The 20,820-nt window shown below is 40.8% G+C and overlaps 1 pseudogene; it reads right to left on the bottom strand.

The window, feature by feature from the left end:
* Positions 1-19,258: 19,258 nt before the first annotated feature.
* Positions 19,259-20,533, bottom strand: LOC142640189 (putative carboxylesterase 9; annotated as a pseudogene).
* Between the last annotated feature and the right edge of the window lie 287 nt (positions 20,534-20,820).

Raw genomic sequence — 20,820 nt, 5'->3', positions numbered from 1 at the left:
CTAGTGTAATGACTTATGGAGTAAACAATTACTTCAACCATGAGTTCCAGCTTTGATCAGTGTTCTCATCCTGCATCATTAATATAACAGTTCTCTAATAACCAACAGCAATTTAGCTCATAGTTTTTTTACTTCCTCTTGGGCTTGTTGTCATACAAGGCCAAGGCATGAGAAAGATATTACAAATTTCTATATAACCTTTATAAACCAATATAACAAACCAATGTGATGGGTGGAATTTAATAATGAGAAAGACATTACAAATTTCTATATAACCTTTATAAACCAATATAACAAACCAATGTGATCGGTGAATTTTAACAAGATTTTGATTAGTGAATTTTTATAAGATTTTCATGGTGTAATTGGAACTCATTTGATATATATGTCATCAAGTTACAAATGGTGTAACTTCGCAAGAGTTACACTCTTTTTAGGCCGTAAATTTCTATAATATTTAATGGTAAAAAAAGTCAGCAATTTATATCATCATTAATCATTTATTGATTGCCACGCCATCTAAATTAATTCAAAAGTTTTTTTTTTCACGGATTAAGATTCAGTGCAATACCCAGGTGTAATTGCAATGAATTAACGATTGAGAGTGAAAGTTGCAAAAAATGACTTTCAATCTCAACCATTAAATAAAAAGAAAATTAAAAAGAAGTAAAAAGATAAAAATGTAAAAATATTTGTAAAGGAAGTGGTATAGCAATTGCACCTGGTCGCAATCCTTTTTTTGCTATCTCTACCTTATTTATTACCATCATGTATAAATGTATAGAGAGATAAAATGATTATTTTTTAATTATAAAAATATTAGAATCAATATGTAGAAAAGATTTTTTTTGAGAAACCAATAAGTAGAGAAGATGAGTTTGAATTAAAAACAAACTCTAATCACTAACTAAGGAAAATTTTGATAGTTTCTTCTTCTAAAAAAACATGTTAAAGAAGTTAGTCTCTCTCTCTCTCTCTAACTATGTGAAAGATTTTAATAAATTCTAATATTTTCATTAAAAAAAAAAACACGTTCAAAATGTGCCCTTTAATGAGGAGGAATTTGGAAAGCAATAAATAAGAAGAGAAAAAAAATGTATTTAATTAGGTAAGGATGTCAAAAGTAATAACTATAATTTTAAATTGTAGTTTTATATATAAGACTTTTTTTTTTTTTTTTTTGAGAAACAAACACACACAAAGGGAAGAGGGAAAGGAGTTCTAACACAAAGACACACCACAACTCCACCCAAAAGCCACGGTAACTGTAGGGACATTGGGCCCAGTAATTTACAAAGGATGGCCCAACAAAGTCTTTTGGGCTAAAAACCCAAATCTGAGGACATCAAATGATCTAGGAGTGCGTAAATGTACCTCATAAAGAAAATGCCAAGCAAGAGGTGATAAACGAGTGACCAATAACGTCCGAGTAATAGATTTGTCCTCGGATAATTAAGCCGAGATTATAGGAAGAGAAGTTTAATGTCCCTGGGCTATGTTATAAGAAATCCTATGACTACGGGAAGGCGCGGCACACGTGGAGGACAATAGAAAGAGCGGTGGAATACCTAAGGTAAAGCTGCTACCACCGCCCACCCATTAAAAGCTCTGTAATTGATATACTGACTGCATTAATGGAAAGATTGGACCTGAGCATGAGGTTCGGAACTTGGTCCTTGACCCCTGCGGACTTCGGGGAAAAATTGATGGGACAAGTATCCAAAGTCAGTGTTACAACCATGAGGTGGAAGATGATAAAGAGAAGAGGAGGAAGTATAAATAAGGGAAAAGACCTTCGGAAGAGAAGAGGCTCTTTCTTTTCAAAAGAAAGACAATAGTATATGATAATCTGACGATCTATAATTGTAATCAACCTTAGGAAGTAATATTATAAACTATCCTCGGATTGTGTCTGAGGAAGAGCTTTCATTGATACTCTTACAATAACTCTTTATTTCGTGCCATTGGGCCCGGAGCCCATTTCTTTTCTTTGTTATTTAAACCATCCTTGAAATCTAGATTACAAGCCCACTCTCTACAAATTTATTGTAAAAAAGGTCTTTCAAGCCATTTTCCTTTCGGTTGTAAATTGGGAATTTGAATTGTGTCCTTACAGTAACTTTTAAAGGAGGATGAGACAAGTTATACTACACATAACACACACTCTCTTAAGTAATGTAGGACAATTACCCATTCTTTTTTTTTTTTTAGAGAAACAAACACACACACAAACAGGGGAAATGGAAAGGGGTTCTAACACAAAGGCACACTACAACTCCACTTAAAAGTCATGGTAACTTTTAAGGGAGGGTGAGACAAATTATAAGACTTGTATCTGCTAATTGTATACTTACATTTTTCTTAATTCTATCATCTTTGTATTATCCAAATTGATGTAAACCTTTGTTGCAAAGGTGGAGGACAGTGAAAGTTGGTCTTACTCCACGTAAAAGAAAAAGTTAGTATTAAACCTTATAAACAGTATAACGAACTAAATTTTGTCACATAAATTCTTACTCATGAATCATTTCATAGTTGTTGAAGTAATAATCAAAATAATCAAAATAGTTGATTTCGATCCTTCCATGCATACATCTTTTGTAATATTTTCTAGAAGGTCTTTTTACAATGTAACCCAAACTTTATGATTCCTGCATATTTGGTATTTTTTTTCAATATTTGAAAAATTTTCCATTCTAAGTATTAAAAAGAATTAAGTTCAATTAACCTTTTGTCCTAAATCTCAATGATCCTTCTCTTCAATTGCTCTCCATTTATGTCTTTCTCATACAAAGGGGAAATGACTAACACTTTTCCAATGACATCTACATAATTTACATGATCACACAAATTTAGCACATATAGTTCACCCCCCTCCCCCCTAATCATACTTGCAATAGCCGAATTTTTTCTGTATCAATACCTGTTAAGTGGAAATTTTTGTCACATCGGTCACTCAAATGTTCAAATGGGACAAATTCAAATTTATGACTTAGGAATGGTGGTTTGCTCCTGCTGGTTTACCTATTGTTATTGGGCCAAAATGGGCTTTTTCCTTTTTCGCAAAAAAAAAAATCAGCATATTGCCCCCTTTCTCATACTAATTAAAGAAATGCCTCTCTTTTGAAACTCAATTTTCTCAAAATTGAATTAAGCCCTATAGCGACGTTTTAAGGAGCCTATAGTGATGTTTTTAAGGACCTATAGCGGTGTTTTGTAACTCGAGCTCCATGAAGTTGAGTTATAGGTTAAAAAAAAAAAAAAAAAAAAAAAACTTGCATGTAACTCAATTTTATGGAGGTCGAGTTACAAAACGCCGCTATAGGTCCTTAAAACGTCACTATATGTTCCTTAAAACATCGCTGTAGGGCTTCAGAATTTTTTTTTTTAAAACTCGATTTTGAAAAAATCGAGTTTCAAAAGAGGGGCATTTCCCTAATTAGTTTGAGAAATGAGGCATTTGCCCATTTTTTTTGTGCGAAATGGGCATTTGCCCATTTTCGCCTTGTTTTATTGCGTAGAACCTGTTAAGTGGTGACTATTTTGCAATTATTCTTGTTAGGAATTATAGCAAAATTCTTTATGAAATAAATGTTTCCTTCTTGTAATGATTCCTTAAATTGATGAACGAATGCATCCATGATTGTTGCACGCATGTGATTGTCCTATTTAATTATAAATTGTAGGAGTATTTTTTTTTTAATATATATAAAATAAGAAAAACAATCATTCAGTAAATGAATATTAATGTGAGGCTCACTTGTTCATCTAGCAACACTCATACCCATGCTCATAAAGGTCTTTATTATTCTTGAGATTTTATACATCCCATAGTCGTGTGATTCGTGCTTTAGTCTTCCAATCCTCTTTGTCACCATTGAGCTCATGAAGTAAGTTATAATGACCTATCATCTTACCCATAGGTTAATGTTATGAACTGTGTCAAAGTAAAAAGTGAAAAATAGGAGACGAAAAAGGTTAATGGTTTGCTGCAAATGACTAAACATAATGTGTTTAATATATAATAATGCAAGGTTTACTAATTTTTCGTTTTATATTCCATTTGAATAAGCACTTGATTTTCTGCATGGATTTTTTTTTTTTTTTTTTTCTTCAAAGATGCAATGGTATTGCATTAGTTGTTCCCGGTTCAGATTCCTCACATAAACGGTTTTGAATAAGTAGTTGACTTTTGAAATGCTTGATTTCAGATTCTTCACCACGTTCTTTTAACAGCAAACCAAACGTAATTTAAATATTCCTTTTTACGGATCATGCCCTTTGTAGGCTGTTATATATCATCCTTTTTCAGAACATGTTTTTTTGGGAACATTCCTTTTACGTTTCTAAGGCTAAAATTTGTTTTGGAATAAGAATGGAAAAATTAATGAAGTAATTTAAGGAATTTATTTAAGAACATTCCTTTTACGTTTCCAAGGCTAAAATCGGTTGTTAAGAATGGAAAAATTAACAGAGTAATTTAAGGAATTAATATATAGTAAATAATATTAAGATGGGGAAATTATTGAATATTCTAAGAGTATCATAAATGCATATTCCCCTCTCTCACATGTTGGTTTTACCATGAATTTAATTAATGGCACCTACAATTATGTGAGAGGGAAGAGTACGCATTTATAATACTCTGAAAGTACACAATAATTACCTTTAAGATAGTGGAATTTAAAGTACATGTTTAAGTTTTTATTATTATTTATTGGTGACACATAGCAAGAAACCTTGTGTTTGAGAATATTGACATATAACAATAGTTGTCTACCACATGGAGTTTGAGATGTGTCATTGTCTTGTGCATTGTCAAAGAAATATGTGTTGCCATTTTTTTTTTTTTTTGAGTGAGTTTCAATCTATGGCGTCCGTTCCTGATGATAGCTCTTTATCATCAGACTAAGACACCAATTAGTTTTTAGTGTAGGCGGAGATTAAACCCCAGATCTCTTATATAACCATAAGAGATTTTACCAGTTGAGCTAACTGAAACTCACTGTTACCATTTTATACATACATCGTTGTAAGGATCCAACTTTTATAATATATTTTAGATATTATTTATAGATAGATAGATAGATGAAGCAACAACGGTGACCACTGACCATCTTATAACTCTAGCTTTTGAGTACCAATTTAAAATACTTCCATACTAGCTATGTTCCCCACTTTAATATGTCTACTCGACTCAATCTCGTGCTACATGTGTGCACTTGATTTTTCTTATGCTAACTCTCATAGGCAGTAAGATTACGTTGATGTTTTTATTATCATCATGCTTAGGCTCAACCAATTAATCGTTTAGAGTCTTCAAGATCTCATGTCCACTTAGGACATAGGGGATTCCACATAGGCAAAAAACCATAAGAAACAAAAACACGTTTACCTTTGAAAGATAACCTTGAATCTTTGAGGATTCCTTGAATCCACAAGGAGAGAGAGTATGAAATCTACCATAAAATAAAGAAAACTTTGAATTATTAGTAACTATAATCTAAGTTCTCTTGGAGGCTACAATACCCGAAAGAAATCCTAGTGTAGCTAAGAAACTCCTTGAAACCTCTAATTCACGTTAAACACAAAATTAAATGGTAAAACAGTAAATTTTACTTAAAAAATGCAAAATTGAGATAATTGTGAAATTAAATATTAATGTTTCTAGGAAACATTCCAAAACAAATGAGACCTTATTCAAAAATCAAAACCAGCTCTCGACCTTCAAAACTCTAGCTAAAGGAATAACTATGAACCATCATCTTCATGAACCACACCAATGAGTTATGAATAAATCACACAATATGAAATAGGGAAAATTGGCTAAAAACTCAATCTCTTAAATCATGAACCATCATGTTAACCAAAACCGGCTCTTGGTCTTCAAAGCTCTAGTTATCTCTTGCGAAATGAATCGGACCAATTCATTCACAAGAAATAAAGCTTAACAAATTGAGATGTGTACAAGACATGACACATTACATTCATAATTTTTAAAGGAAGAATAAAAGATTTGAACCACGTTACACCAAGATCTCTTGTCCTTTGCCAGACCTGTCTCAACTACTTTTAGTCTTCCCCATCTTCCTATTTCACATCTTGAGGAATGGAAATGAGAACTTTCACCCAATTTATTAAATAAAAATTTAAGCAAAATCCTTTAAAAGAGCAAAGAATAAACTCATTGTCATCAAGCTTCTTTAGTCATTTTTTCTTTTAATCAGCGAAACCCTATGATGCAAATATTTTTCAAAGTAATAATCATAAAAAGTAAAAAAGAAAAAAATCTATGTAAAACATTAGTGAATCATATAAAAATCATGACCATTCCTACTGCTCCATACTAGTAAAAGAATTCCACCATGAGCTTCACCAGTTAGTAGGCACAAATGGATGGCTATGGGGTGGGCAGGGCCGAAGGATGGGGTTTTCACCCCCGCCCCACATAGTTTTGTCTTGCTTCATCTCTGTCTCACCCCGTAAATCTTTACTTTTTTGTTAATTTTTCCTACAAGTAATACATTTTTTTAATAAAACATATTTCATTAATAAAAATATATTTGAAATTACAACTAAATTTATCCTATCGAATCAAATTAAATTTTAACAAAAATTGAATAATATTATCCAAGTGCTTAACAAGACTGTGGGGAGTAAAAGGACCTAAGTGGGCATATGGGCCTTTGGGCTGTAACATGGAGGGCTGACCTGCTCCAGGTTTAAACTCTATGAGTTGGCCCATACGCCGAGGGTCCGAGGATACAGCCGAGGGAGAGTTTCACCTCGGACAGATCCAAGAGAACTCAAGATTTCATTATAAAGGTCAAGGCACAACTCTGGAAAGACTAGTAGTTAAAAGGGGACATCCTGAATCTTCTAGATGCACCAGTATTAAAGAAAATATCAAGAGTAAAGGCTGCCACCTCTGCATTAAAGACTCTGCACCTACCTCCCTGGCCGCATTAATGGGGAAGTGACCCCTGAACAGTGAGGTGGAAACTTCTAGTCACTGTTCAAAAAGTATCAGAGAAGGAAGTATAAAAGGGGGGGATCGAAAAACAAAGAAAAAAATTAAGAAATTGTAATCTTGAAAGAAGAAAGAGAAATAATAAAGAAGTAGTCCTCGGCTCGAGTCCGAGGAGATCCATCTGTCATTATCGTCCGTTATTTACTTGTGTTTGTTTATAAAAGCCTGTTATCAAGCTCCCAGTACTTCTAACCTAGGTTTCAAGCCCACACTCTAAAAATTTTATTGTTTAAGGCTCATTGGGCTTGAGCCCATAATCTTCTTTGGGTCCAGGTGCAATTGTGTACTTACAATTGGCGCCGTCTGTGGGAAATCTAGTCTAGAAAAGGTTGGGATACCATGGCAGGCCTAGGTTCTCACCATGCAGAGTCACAGGGATCACAACCGGAAGATCATTTCGAACGTCTTGAACGTCGAAGGGATCGTGAGGGAAGTGTCCATACAGAATACCCAGGCGCTAGCCATACTCATCGTGGGAGTAGCACCACCCACGAGGAGGGTTCTAAATCCATGCAAAAGGAAATCAATCGTTTGAAGAGAAAGTTACGTCGTGCTAAACGTAGGTTTTCACCGTCCTCATCTAATCCTTCCTCAGAGGAGGATAGGGGAGGTGGCTACAGCTCGAGGTCGCGCTCCCCCACCAGTGCAACGTCCTCTGGTAAGGAGGGCGACTAGCCAACTCGTAGACGTAAGAAGCTTCATTCTAGGGGCTTAGGCAACGATGCTATGAGTAAGGCGTTGCACCAACTCTCCAAATCTCCGTTTACACGGAGGATTGAGAAAGGAAGGCTTCCCAGGAGGTTTACCCAGCCCACTTTTACCATCTACAATGGCCGGACTGATCCGGTGGAGCACGTGAGTCACTTTAACCAGAGGATGGCGGTGCACTCTCACAACGAGACCCTGATGTGTAAAGTTTTTCCCTCTAGCCTGGGACCTGTTGCTATGAGGTGGTTTAACGGCCTTAAATCGGGGTCTATAGGTTCGTTTGGGGAGCTTACTAGAGCATTCGCTTCACAGTTCATTACGTGTAGCAGAGTACCTCGGCCATTGGACTCGCTGTTATCCATGACCATGAGGGAAGGGGAGACGTTGAAAGCATACTCCGACCGTTATTGGGAGATGTTTAATGAAATAGATGGCGACTTTGATGAGGTGGCGCTTAATACCTTTAAGGTAGGCCTTCCTACTGATCACGACCTGAGAAAGTCTTTGACTAAAAAGCCCGTCCGCAGTGTACGTCGCCTCATGGACCGTATTGACGAGTACAAGAGAGTGGAAGAAGACCAACAACAAGGAAAGGGTAAGGAGAAGGTTATCCCGCAGGAGAGAAGGGATTTCAGGTCGGACAGGTACCACAATAACAGGCAGAGGAGAGATTACGTTTGGCAGTCCGCCTCAGCAGCACCTCAGGGCGTGAACACTGTGTTCCGAGAACCAGTACATCAGCTGCTGGAGAAAGTTCGTAAGGAACCCTTCTTCAAATGGCCTGATAAGATGGCAGGAGACCCTGCGAAGAGGAATCAGAACCTCTTTTGCCAGTACCACCAGGATGTGGGCCACACTACTGAGAACTGTCGGACCCTTTGGAACCACTTGGAGCAGCTTGTCAGTGAAGGAAAACTGAAGCAGCACCTGTGCCAACCTAGCGGGCAAGGCAGTCAATCTGGTTCAAACAATCAGAGAAATAATTCATCTCGGCCGGCTTTAGGAACAATTAATGTTATTTTTGCTGCACCTGGCAGGACCGGTTCGGCTCCCACTAGGGTGATGGCAGTCTCCCATTCTCAGGCCAAGGAGGCAGGCTGCAGGCCAAAGAGGTTGAAGGCCATTTTGCCCGTCTTGGGATTCTCCGAGGAGGATAAGGCTGGTACCATTCAACCTCATGATGATGCTCTTGTGGTCACTCTTAGGATAGGGAATTATGATGTGAGGAGGGTGATGATAGATCAGGGCAGTGGTGCAGATATCATGTACCCTGATCTATTTACAGGGTTAAGACTGAAGCAGGAGGATCTTACTCCCTATGACTCGCCGCTTATAAGCTTTGAAGGGAGAGTTGTTATACCGAGGGGACAGATCCGTTTGCCCGTTCAGTCCGGATCAGAAACGGTGGAAGTGGATTTCATTGTCGTTGATGCGTACTCTCCATACACGGCCATCCTTGCCAGACCCTGGCTGCACGCTCTGGGGGCTGTCTCCTCTACCTTGCATGTTAAAGTTAAATTCCCCTCGGGGGAATGTGTTGAGGAAATCCTCGGCAGCCAATTGGTGGCCAGGCAGTGCATATCGGCTGCAGTACTACATCAAACAGAAGCCGAGTCTTCGGCTTTAATCACCAAAGACTTATAGCAGTTAACAACTCCTGATTCATCTGGTATGGTGACAGGAGAGGAGACACATTGTGAGGAGTTAGAGAAGTTTCCAGTGGCCGATGACCCGGAGAGGTTCTTCCAAGTTGGCATACTTTTGCCACACCAAGAGAAGATCGAATTGTTAGAATTTCTGAAGGACAATATTGATGTTTTTGCGTGGGATCCTTACGAAGCTCCAGGCGTCGATCCGAGCTTCATTTTTCATCATTTAAATGTCAACCCAGCTATTGTTCCGAGAAGGCAGCCACCTCGGCGTTCTTCCAGAGAACATTACGAGGCTGTGAAGGAAGAGGTGCTTAAACTCAAGAGGGTTGGGGCTATCAAAGAAGTTTTCTACCCCGAGTGGTTGGCCCATACAGTTGTTGTTAAAAAGAAGAATGGAACGTGGAGGGTATGTGTGGACTTTACTGATCTGAACAAGGCCTGTCCCAAAGATTCGTTCCCAATGCCGCGTATTGATCAACTGGTGGACGCCACTGTCGGACATCCTCGGATGAGTTTTTTGGACGCCTTCCAGGGTTACCACTAGATTCCCTTGGCATTGGAGGATCAAGAGAAGACTGCTTTCATTACTCCGACGAGGAATTATCATTATAAGGTCATGCCATTTGGTTTGAAGAATGCTGGGACTATCTACCAAAGGATGATGACTAGAATGTTCGAACAGCAACTGGGGAAGACCGTTGAAGTATATGTGGATGATATGGTGGTTAAGAGCAAAACAATACCCTCACACATGAGAGACCTGGCTGACACCTTTCAGGTGTTAAGAAAGTACAAGCTGCGCCTTAATGCCTCAAAATGCTCTTTCGGCGTTGGGTCGGGAAAGTTTTTGGGGTACATGATCACTCATAGAGGCATAGAGGTAAACCCAGCACAGGTAAAGGCTATTCAGGACTTGCAGCCTCCTCGCAACCCAAAAGAGATCCAGAAATTGACCGGGATGATTGCCGCATTGAATAGGTTTATCTCTCGGTCAGCTGACCGATGCCGTCCCTTCTTCCAATTGTTGAATAAGTGGAAAGGGTTTCAATGGACTGAGGACTGCGTGTTAGCTTTCCAGCAGCTTAAACAATATCTTTCTCGGCCACCCATTTTGTCTCGCCCTGAGGCGGACGAGGTCTTGTTTGCTTATCTAGCAGTGGCCGTACATGCGGTCAGCCTGGTCCTTATCAGGAATGAAAGTGGGGTGCAAAGACCGGTCTACTATGTTAGTAAGTCTTTGAATGATGCCGAGGTGCGTTATCTACCCTTGGAGAAAGCGCTTCTGGCTGTAGTTCATGCCACACGAAAGCTTCCTCATTATTTTCAGTCCCATACTGTGGTGGTTCTTACCCAATTGCCTCTCAAGGCAGTGCTACGTAGCGCTGATTACTCGGGCAGGGTAGCAAAGTGGGGGACCATCCTGGGGGCTTTTGACGTTAAATACAAACCTCGCACCTCGGTGAAGGGCCAGGTCCTCGCTGACTTGGTGGCAGAGTTTACTGAACCATTGCCAGAAGAGACTCTAAAAGAAGCACGCATGGATGGAAAATCAGTTGGTGTGATCACGGCCGCAGGGCCTTCGACTTGGAAAATGTATGTGGATGGGGCAGCTAATCAGAGAGGGTCTGGTGTGGGACTTGTTCTCATATCCCCAAAGGGAATTATCTTCGAAAAACCTCTAAGGCTGTCATTCTCGGCTACTAATAATGAAGCCGAATACGAAGCAGTTCTGGTAGGCATGAACATGTTACATAAGATGGGTGGAAAGGAAGTCCATGCGTTCTCGGACTCTCGGTTAGTGGTCGGCTGTGTCATGGGGACCATGGAGGCCAGGGACCCAAGAATGCAGGAATATTTGGCCCAAGTCAAACATCAGCAAGCATAATTTGACTCCTTTGTCTTAGCTCACATCTCTAGGAGTGGGAACACTCATGCCAATTCTTTGGCTACGTTAGCAACGTCCTCGGCTCAGGATTTGCCCAGGATTATCCTTGTGGAGGATTTGCTGGAGCCAACTCTTATCCCCGCCAAGGCGGCTCGCATCCATCTAATAAAGCTTGGACCTAGTTGGATGGACCCAGTCGTATCTTTTCTTAAGAACGACATCCTTCCTGAGGACAAGTCTGAAGCAGAGAAGGTGCGTCAGAAGGCGCCACATTTTTGGCTATCCGAGGATCAAAAACTGTACAAACGATCCTTCTCAGGACCGTACTTATTGTGTGTGCACCCTGAATCAACGGAAGCACTTCTCGAAGAACTGCATGAAGGGATTTGTGGAAGCCACATTGGGGGAAGGTCCTTAGCCCATAGGGCCCTGACTCAGGGTTATTGGTGGCCCAACATGCAGAGGGAGGCTCAGGACTATGCCAGAAAATGTGATCAATGCCAGAGGTTCGCCCCTAATATTCATCAACCTGGAGGGGTTCTTAACCCTCTCTCCAGTTCTTAGCCTTTTGCGTAGTGGGGATTGGACATAGTGGGGCCATTTCCGAGGGCAGCAGGTAACAAAGGATGGCTGCTTGTAGGAACAGATTACTTTACTAAATGGGTCGAGGCGGAGCCCTTGGCAAACATTAGAGACGTTGATTCCAAGAAGTTTGTGTGGAAGAACATCGTCACTAGATTTGGAATACCACATACACTTATATCAGACAATGGTGTTCAATTTGACAGCAAAGCTTTTAGGAAGTATTGCGGTGATATAGGCATCATAAACAGATATTCCACCCCATCTTATCCTCAGGGAAATGGACAAGGCGAGGCCGTTAACAAGGTCATAGTCAGTGGGTTCAAGAAAAGGTTGGACGATGCGAAAGGCAGATGGGTAGAAGAACTCCCACACGTCCTGTGGACGTATCGGACCACACCGCGTAGGTCCATTGGAGAAACACCATTCTCTATGACTTATGGAGCCGAGGCGGTGATACCCTTAGAATTTGGATTTCCCACCCTGAAGACGAGTTCTTTTAACCCCCAGAACAACGATGTACTCTTGGAGAAAGATCTTGACTTACTTGAAGAACGACGCGAGGCAGCCATGATCCAGATGGCTTATTATCAACAAAAACTTAAACGGGGATATGATGCCCACGTGAAGCTAAGGCCACTAGCGCCTGGGGATCTCGTATTAAGAAAGGTTGTGGGCACTTCAAGGAACCCAGCTTGGGGTAAGCTCGGACCCAACTGGGAAGGCCCCTATCGCATTGTTTCAGTAGCAGGCATAGGGTCATATCGACTAGCTGACCTAGATGAAAGAATTGTACCACGCCCATGGAATGTAAATAATCTTAGAAGGTATTATTATTAATAAAATGGGTTTTAGTCAGTTAATATTTCAAAGTTATGAGTACCTCTGACACTTGCAGCTACTGTTCTTAAGAATCAAACAGAAACTTGGTTAAGTGCAGTCCTCGGACCACAAACCTTGTGGAAATTGATGTCTTGTCATTTGTTAAACAGAACCTTAGTTATGCCGGGTCCTCGAACCTCCTACTTTGGGGAAATTAACATTTGAAGCTACTGTTCTTAAGAATCAAACAGAAACTTGGTTAAGTGCGGTCCTCGGACCACAAACCTTGTGGAAATTGATGTCTTGTCATTTGTTAAACAGAACCTTAGTTATGCCGGGTCCTCGGACCTCCTACTTTGGGGAAATTAACATTTGAAGCTACTGTTCTTAAGAATCAAACAGAAACTTGGTTAAGTGCAGTCCTCGGACCACAAACCTTGTGGAAATTGATGTCTTGTCATTTGTTAAACAGAACCTTAGTTATGCCGGGTCCTCGGACCTCCTACTTTGGGGAAATTAACATTTGAAGCTACGGTTCTTAAGAATCAAACAGAAACTTGGTTAAGTGCAGTCCTCGGACCACAAACCTTGTGGAAATTGATGTCTTGTCATTTGTTAAACAGAACCTTAGTTATGCAGGGTCCTCGGACCTCCTACTTTGGGGAAATTAACATTTGAAGTTACTGTTCTTAAGAATCAAACAGAAACTTGGTTAAGTGCAGTCCTCGGATCACAAACCTTGTGGAAATTGATGTCTTATCATTTGTTAAACAGAACCTTAGTTATGCCGGGTCCTCAGACCTCCTACTTTGGGGAAATTAACATTTGAAGTTACTGTTCTTAAGAATCAAACAGAAACTTGGTTAAGTGTAGTCCTCGGACCACAAACCTTGTGGAAATTGATGTCTTGTCATTTGTTAAACAGAACCTTAGTTATGCCGGGTCCTCGGACCTCCTACTTTGGGAAAATTAACATTTGAAGCTAATGTTCTTAAGAATCAAACAGAAACTTGGTTAAGTGCAGTCCTCGGACCACAAACCTTGTGGAAATTGATGTCTTGTCATTTGTTAAACAGAACCTTAGTTATGCCGGGTCCTCGGACCTCCTACTTTGGGGAAATTAACATTTGAAGTTACTGTTCTTAAGAATCAAACAGAAACTTGGTTAAGTGCAGTCCTCGGACCATAAACCTTGTGGAAATTGATGTCTTGTCATTTGTTAAACAGAACCTTAGTTATGCCGGGTCCTCAGACCTCCTACTTTGGGGAAATTAACATTTGAAGTTACTGTTCTTAAGAATCAAACAGAAACTTGGTTAAGTGCAGTCCTCGGACCATAAACCTTGTGGAAATTGATGTCTTGTCATTTGTTAAACAGAACCTTAGTTATGACGGGTCCTCGGACCTCCTACTTTGGGGAAATTAACACTTGAAGTTACTATTCTTAAAAATCAAATAGAAACTTGGTTAAGCATAGTCCTCGGACCAAACCTTGTCACTATTCTTAATATTTTGTCACTGTTCTTAATCTTATCACCCTTTTTATGGAAATCATTATCTCATCATTTATTAATTTGGATCTCAAGTTCTTCATTCTTAAGTTTTAAGCAATATATCAGATTACAAAGGTTTAACTGTCATATGAGTTGTCTAACTTTGGTATTATTTGATGTCTAAATTAAGTTATGCGGCAGTTTTGAAGTCATAGTTAATTGCATGGTGGAGTTGTACTTATTTATTCTGCTTCCCCTTTAACTGTTTGTTATTAAAAGCTCCCATGGCAAGCACAAAAAGAATAAAGTAAAACCAAGACAATGTGAACAAAAATTGAATAAAAATCTTCTTCATTAATTACATACAAAGAAGGGGAGTACAGAAAATTCCTATACTAGGCCCTAAACTAGGGAAGGGGGGTCTTGAAGGGAGCTGCTGTCAGCCTCAGTACTCTTCAATTCCAGCTCAAAGGTGGACAAGGCTTGTTTCCCTTTGTCTGTTGAAGGCATGGGGGGCTCCACGCTTTGGATCTGCTCCTTCTCGGCACCACCACACTCGTCCTTCTCTTTGTGGGAACCTTCAAGTTTTGTAGGAGTAGGAACGAGCTCTTCCACTACAGGAGGAAGGGCAGGAGAGGCAGCAACAGGAGGGTCTTCAATTTCCTGTATGTCTAGGGGAAGCCAGATGTTCTCGGGCTTCCTCAGCTCGGAAGCTTGAGGAACCCCTACCGCATTCATGGTCTCTTCCCAGACCTGCTGACAGTACTCTCGGCACAAGGCCGCAAAAGCCTCTGTCAGCTCTTCTTGCGTTCTGGTCACCCCCTCCTGATAACTGGCCTTCTTCGCAGCCTCCAGTGCGTGCTGGTGGGCGCGAGCCTCCTCCTTAGCCCGCGTAAGCTCCTTTTCCAAGTCAGAGCGTGCCTGTTGGACTTGGGCGAGCTCGTCATCCTTTTGACGAAGGAGCTTACGCTGCCCCTCCACTTGGGTTGTCATCGTCTTCAAGCTGGCCTTGTCACCATCTCTTTCTCTTTTCAAGTCGGCCAGCTGGGACGTGATTTTTCCATTCTCTGCTAGGGCCTGGCTTAGAGATCTTTCTGCCTCTTGCCTTAGCTCCTGCTCCATCCCAGCGCGCTTCCGAGAGTCGTCCACGAACTTCTCGGCAGCGAAAACCTCTTGGATGGACTGCAAAAAGGATAGGAGGTTAAATACAGTGAAGTGTTTACAAACCAGTATAGAATGTTAGTGTAAGATGGAACTTACCAGAGCTAAACCCCTCTTCAACGAGAGGAACAGTTGCGGCTGGCCCATCTTCTCCAAGGTTTCCATGTCCTTGGGAAGCAGAAGAGGGCGCTCCAGCACCTCGGCTAGGTGGTGAGCGTGGCCTTGCTGGACCGCCCTGATACTGGAATGGCAGGGAACGGGAGCGCCGTCTAGTCTCAAGTCAGGAGACCAGGTAGCTGGTGCTCGGCGCACCTCGGCCACGTCTCTGATCTCCCCGCTTTCAACTGAGCGGGCGCGCCCTTTGCCCTTGTCCAACTTCTGCTGCTGGGTCGACACAGGCTGTTTCATCTTCTTTTTCTTTTCACCTCCAGCCCCCTCAACCTCCGCTTTCCTTTTCTTCTTGGGATATTCGGCTGGAGGCTTAGGGTCAGCTGGAGGAGGAGGAGGTAGTGGTAAAGCAAGGGGAACCTAGGACCCCCGTGTCCCTTTCTTTGCCACTCGGGCGCCTCTATCGGTCATAAGATCCTTTAGCTTATCCATATCTTCTTCAATGGAACTGTCGTCTGGATGCGCTATCACTAGACCTGCGATCCCAGAGGCCTCGGCTTCTTCTTCTTCCTCATCGGAAAGGATAACAAACGGGTTTCCGCGAGGTCGTGGGGAGTCCTCGGGCCGAAATTGGTCTATCTCCTCGTCCAAAGTGTTTGAAGAAGACACTTGCTCCTCTGGGACAACAATTTCCTGGGAGTGTGTAGCTAGAGGGATCGCAGCAATCAGTTGTAAATACAGTATGGTGTTAGGGCTGTCAGGGAGGTCGTGATCGTCCAGGAAGTGAGGTCTGGCTACGTTGATCTTCCTACGCCGCCGGTCACCTGCAATAATGGCGTTCTCTATTGCCTGGAAGTCCGAGGATACGGGATCGTACCCTAGAATTAAGTGAGCAGTCCTGAGTTGTAGGTCCTCACTGATAAACACCTCGGAGCGCAGTACTCGGTTTAGATCTGCAACGTTGCAGTGGCTCAAGCGTGGGCGCACGTGTTGCTTATCTGCAAAGAAAGACATCAAAGCAAACGAACATGGTCAGATTCACACAACATATAATAAACTTAAATAAACATGAATACATGCGAATACAAATTTTTGTGAGTGTTAGAGGAAGTTGTGCGGTGGGGGGGTTAATCCTAAGGTGTCGCACCTGGATCTCCCCACTCAACTGGGCAATAGAGGCCGTCGTGCCAGTTCCCAGAGATGATCAGGTAGTCATCCTTCATGCCTTTGTTGGATTTGGGCAGACAGGAGATTAGCCTAACGACGCTGGAGCGGGATTTAATGTAGTAACCTACATTGGTGAGTTTATGGCACTCGTACAGAAAGACGACATCGTGCCAGGTGAGGTTTAGACCCATTTTCTCGTTTAGAGCATCGACGCTACCCAAAACTCTAAAAACATTTGAGGTGCACTGATCGGGACACAACCGGTGGTTGCGGAGGTACTCCCTAGTTACAGGCTTCATTGGGAGGGTCATCCCCCCCTCTACAAAGGCTACCATTGGGATGATAACCTCTCTAGTCTTTCTAGAGCCGGCCACGGCTTTCGCCGGGCAATATTTTAAACCTACATCGCCGTTAATGTGATACTTGGCTCTGAAGCCTTCCATTCCAGCGGCGGTATCAACTAGACACTTGAACCTTCCCATCAAATATGAACGAAAGGCTAAATTCTAAAAGGGGGAATGATTATAAGGAGAGCCGAGGACAGAGTCCGAGGAGAAAGGGTTAAGAGAAAAAAGGGATAAGAACTTACAGACTTGAAGTTGTGCGAGTTTCCACGGATTTGTGTAGACAAAAGGTGATTGCTGATGTTTTGATGGAATTAGTCTCTAGAGAAATAAATGAAGGCGCAGGTTCCCGAAGCGTCACGACGTACGGGAAGCGGCCTCGAAATTGTATTTGTCCCGCCCAAATTTTCATGGAATAACAAGGACCGTTGGATGCTCATCTCACCGTTGAACGTGGGAGACAAGGTATAACTTACAGTAATAAATTCGCGCGTTTTTGAAAATAAAACCGCCAAGTGTCACCCTCCGGAATGCGAAATGGTTTTCGCACGTGTGGTTATTTACAGAAAGTGTGGAAGAAGTGTTCGTTGGATCAAAACCCTATTTTTCTCCTCGGATGATGAAAAATAGAGTTTTGAGGGGCTATTGTGGGGAGTAAAAGGACCCAAGTGGGCATATGGGCCTTTGGGCTGTAACATGGAGGGCCGACCTGCTCCAGGTTTAAACTCTATGAGTTGGCCCATACGCCGAGGGTCCGAGGATACAGCCGAGGGAGAGTTTCACCTCGGACAGATCCAAGAGAACTCAAGATTTCATTATAAAGGTCAAGGCACAACTCTGGAAAGACTAGTGGTTAAAAGGGGACATCCTGAATCTTCTAGATGCACCAATATTAAAGAAAATATCAAGAGTAAAGGCTGCCACCTCTGCATTAAAGACTCTGCACCTACCTCCCTGGCCGCATTAATGGGGAAGTGACCCCTGAACAGTGAGGTGGAAACTTCTAGTCACTGTTCAAAAAGTATCAAGGAAGGAAGTATAAAAGGGGGGATCGAAAAACAAAGAAAAAAAATTAAGAAATTGTAATCTTGAAAGAAGAAAGAGAAATAATAAAGAAGTAGTCCTCGGCTCGAGTCCGAGGAGATCCATCTGTCATTATCGTTCGTTATTTACTTGTGTTTGTTTATAAAAGCCTGTTATCAAGCTCCTAGTACTTCTAACCTAGGTTTCAAGCCCACACTCTACAAATTTTATTGTTTAAGGCTCATTGAGCCTGAGCCCATAATCTTCTTTGGGTCCAGGTGCAATTGTGCACTTACAAAGACAATCACAAATATATATATATATATATATATATATATATATATATATATATATATATATATATATATTCATAGTATAACACATAATAAAATAGAGGCAGAGAATCACAATGGGTAGAATAAAATAAACTAATATCAATATGTTTATTTAAATAATAAGGTTTTAGGGTATAAAAAATTTACATTTATAACCATTATCAACGCGGGATGATGAGGGGCGAGGCGGGGATGAGTTTAGGCAGGGTGAGTCTAAAAAGTCTAAACTCATTCCCGCCCTGGCTCATAGTGCGGGACTAAAATCTCGTCTCATCCCCACCTCACCACCTTTGCGAGGCGAGGAAAACCCATGCAAAGTGGGGCGAGTCAAGTAGAGCGGGGCAAAATGACCATCCATGCTTAAACAACTTCATTCAATATTGAATTGATGTGGCTTGTCAATAATAAATCATTCCAAATTCAAAAATATTCTATGCTATCACATCCACTTCATTTTATTTGAAGTAATTTTTTATCTAAAATAGAAATTTTTTTATTCGTTCTATTACCAATACTAAAATATTCCTATGTTCCAAACTTTTTTAATATTCTAGCTACTTAATTGAATCTATTAAAATTTGTTTTCATCTTGAAAGGAATCAAAATTGATTGGGTTGTTCAATAATGCTCGAACATGTACTTGTTGTGTGTGCCTATTCATTTTCTATCGATATCTATGGCTTGATCACAAGTCAAAGTATGATTATAGAACACCACCCATTGTTAACATCTGCTTCAGTTGATGACAGTTGACAAAGTTTTTATTTTTTATAAAAGATAGAAATTTTACCCTAATTTAATCGGTGTATATGCATTTCAAACCAACAATTACAAAATGTAGGCATCCGAATCCTTGTGCAGTCTGCTCATGTTCATGAAGGACATCAATTCTGGTTAGATTGTCCTCCATTCTTCAACATTTTTGAGCAAACTGAGTTGATGAAGTCTTCAACATTCTGCAATGAAGTCTTTAATCTTTTCCATAATAGCATTCGCACATTCCAGGTCTGCCAAATCGATCGCATGGAACCCAGAATCGTAGAACAGCACTTCGATCTGGACCTCATTCCTCATCAACATGGTTATAAACTCTTGCTGCCAATCGATCATGATGTCCCCACAGAATCCAATCACAAGGCACCTACCAAGCTTGCTGATGGCGTTCGTGTGCGGCCCCTCCATAATCGGATTACAATACCAATGGTCTCGATTTTCACCTTTTGGCAAACGGAGCTCCCAAACCAAATCTTGTGCACACAAGGGGAGGAAAGGGTCCGCACAATTTAGCAGCTCTGTCCTTTTCATGCCACCAAACGATGGTTGGTTCATTTTATTCCCAACGATCTTCAACGGCTCCAACTCCATTTCCGCTGCTTCTAACGCAGCGAAAAATGTTATGTTCCCACCACTACCATATCCATAAAGGTAACACCTTGAAACATCTCCGTAATCTTTATTCTTAAATCCATTGCTCCCCGTTTTGACTCTTTGCCTGTTCCCTCACCCAAAGAATTGCGTCCACACCATCATGGTATTGCGCTGGGAGCCTATTTTCTGGAGCAACACGATAGTCAACAGAGACAACAATAGCAGGAACCTGGCATGCGAGCTTTTAGGTTAGCATGTAGTTGATTTCAAAGTCCCATGAAGAAATGTACCAATGCGAGAAGGGGTATGATATTATGATGGGAAACCTTGTGTCCCCATTGCGAGGCAATTTGATGGTCGGCATGTAGATCCGGACACGAGTTTTCTTTTCGGCATTGAGAGTATGATCCTTGGAGACCACAGGGTCACCGTTACAGGCTATGGGGTTTGCTTTTTTCTTTGGTAAATTGATAAATCTAGTGAGAGTGCCATCAGGGTTCAGAGCAATGTTAAGGTGGTCGTAGGGATCTATATCTGGCGACACTATAAGTTATGGTTATATTGATTTCCGAGTTTAATAATTTGTGGTAGATGATGTAGAAGAATTTTGTGTTTTCTAATAAATTTCTAGCTGCATGAAAATTTTGATGATGAATCAAACCCGTACAAATATAGTTTTGCAGTAATATAGGGGTGTTTGTTACTGTCGTTTAAACAACAATTTTCAGTATTTAAATAATATTACACGTATCTTTACATACTTTTTTACTCATACGTATTTTCACAAAACAACAACAACGTTGCTAAAAATCTCTTACCAAACAGGCCCATAGATTGCAACAACTTTGACTTCATTTACCCAAAAAAAATAGAAGAGAACTTTTACTTCATGCTTCCATGTACGTTAGCAACAACATTTTCTAAAAGTAGTAAATGAAATAACCCAAAAAAAATCATGGGTCATCGATAAAAACTGAGATGAAAGGTTAGAGTAAAATAACCAAAAAAAAAAAAAAAAAAAATCATGTGTCAGCATTAAAACTAAGATGAAAGGATAGAATTGAGACTCAATTTGGTTTGATGATAAAGAACACAATTTTCAATAGCAAATGTCATAGGTTGAAACTTTATATATATATATA

This window comes from Castanea sativa, chromosome 6 (assembly GCF_040712315.1).
Source record: "Castanea sativa cultivar Marrone di Chiusa Pesio chromosome 6, ASM4071231v1".
Taxonomy (NCBI): Eukaryota; Viridiplantae; Streptophyta; class Magnoliopsida; order Fagales; family Fagaceae; genus Castanea; species Castanea sativa.
Note: the sequence above shows the minus strand (reverse complement) of the source record. Positions and strands in the feature narration are given on the sequence as shown.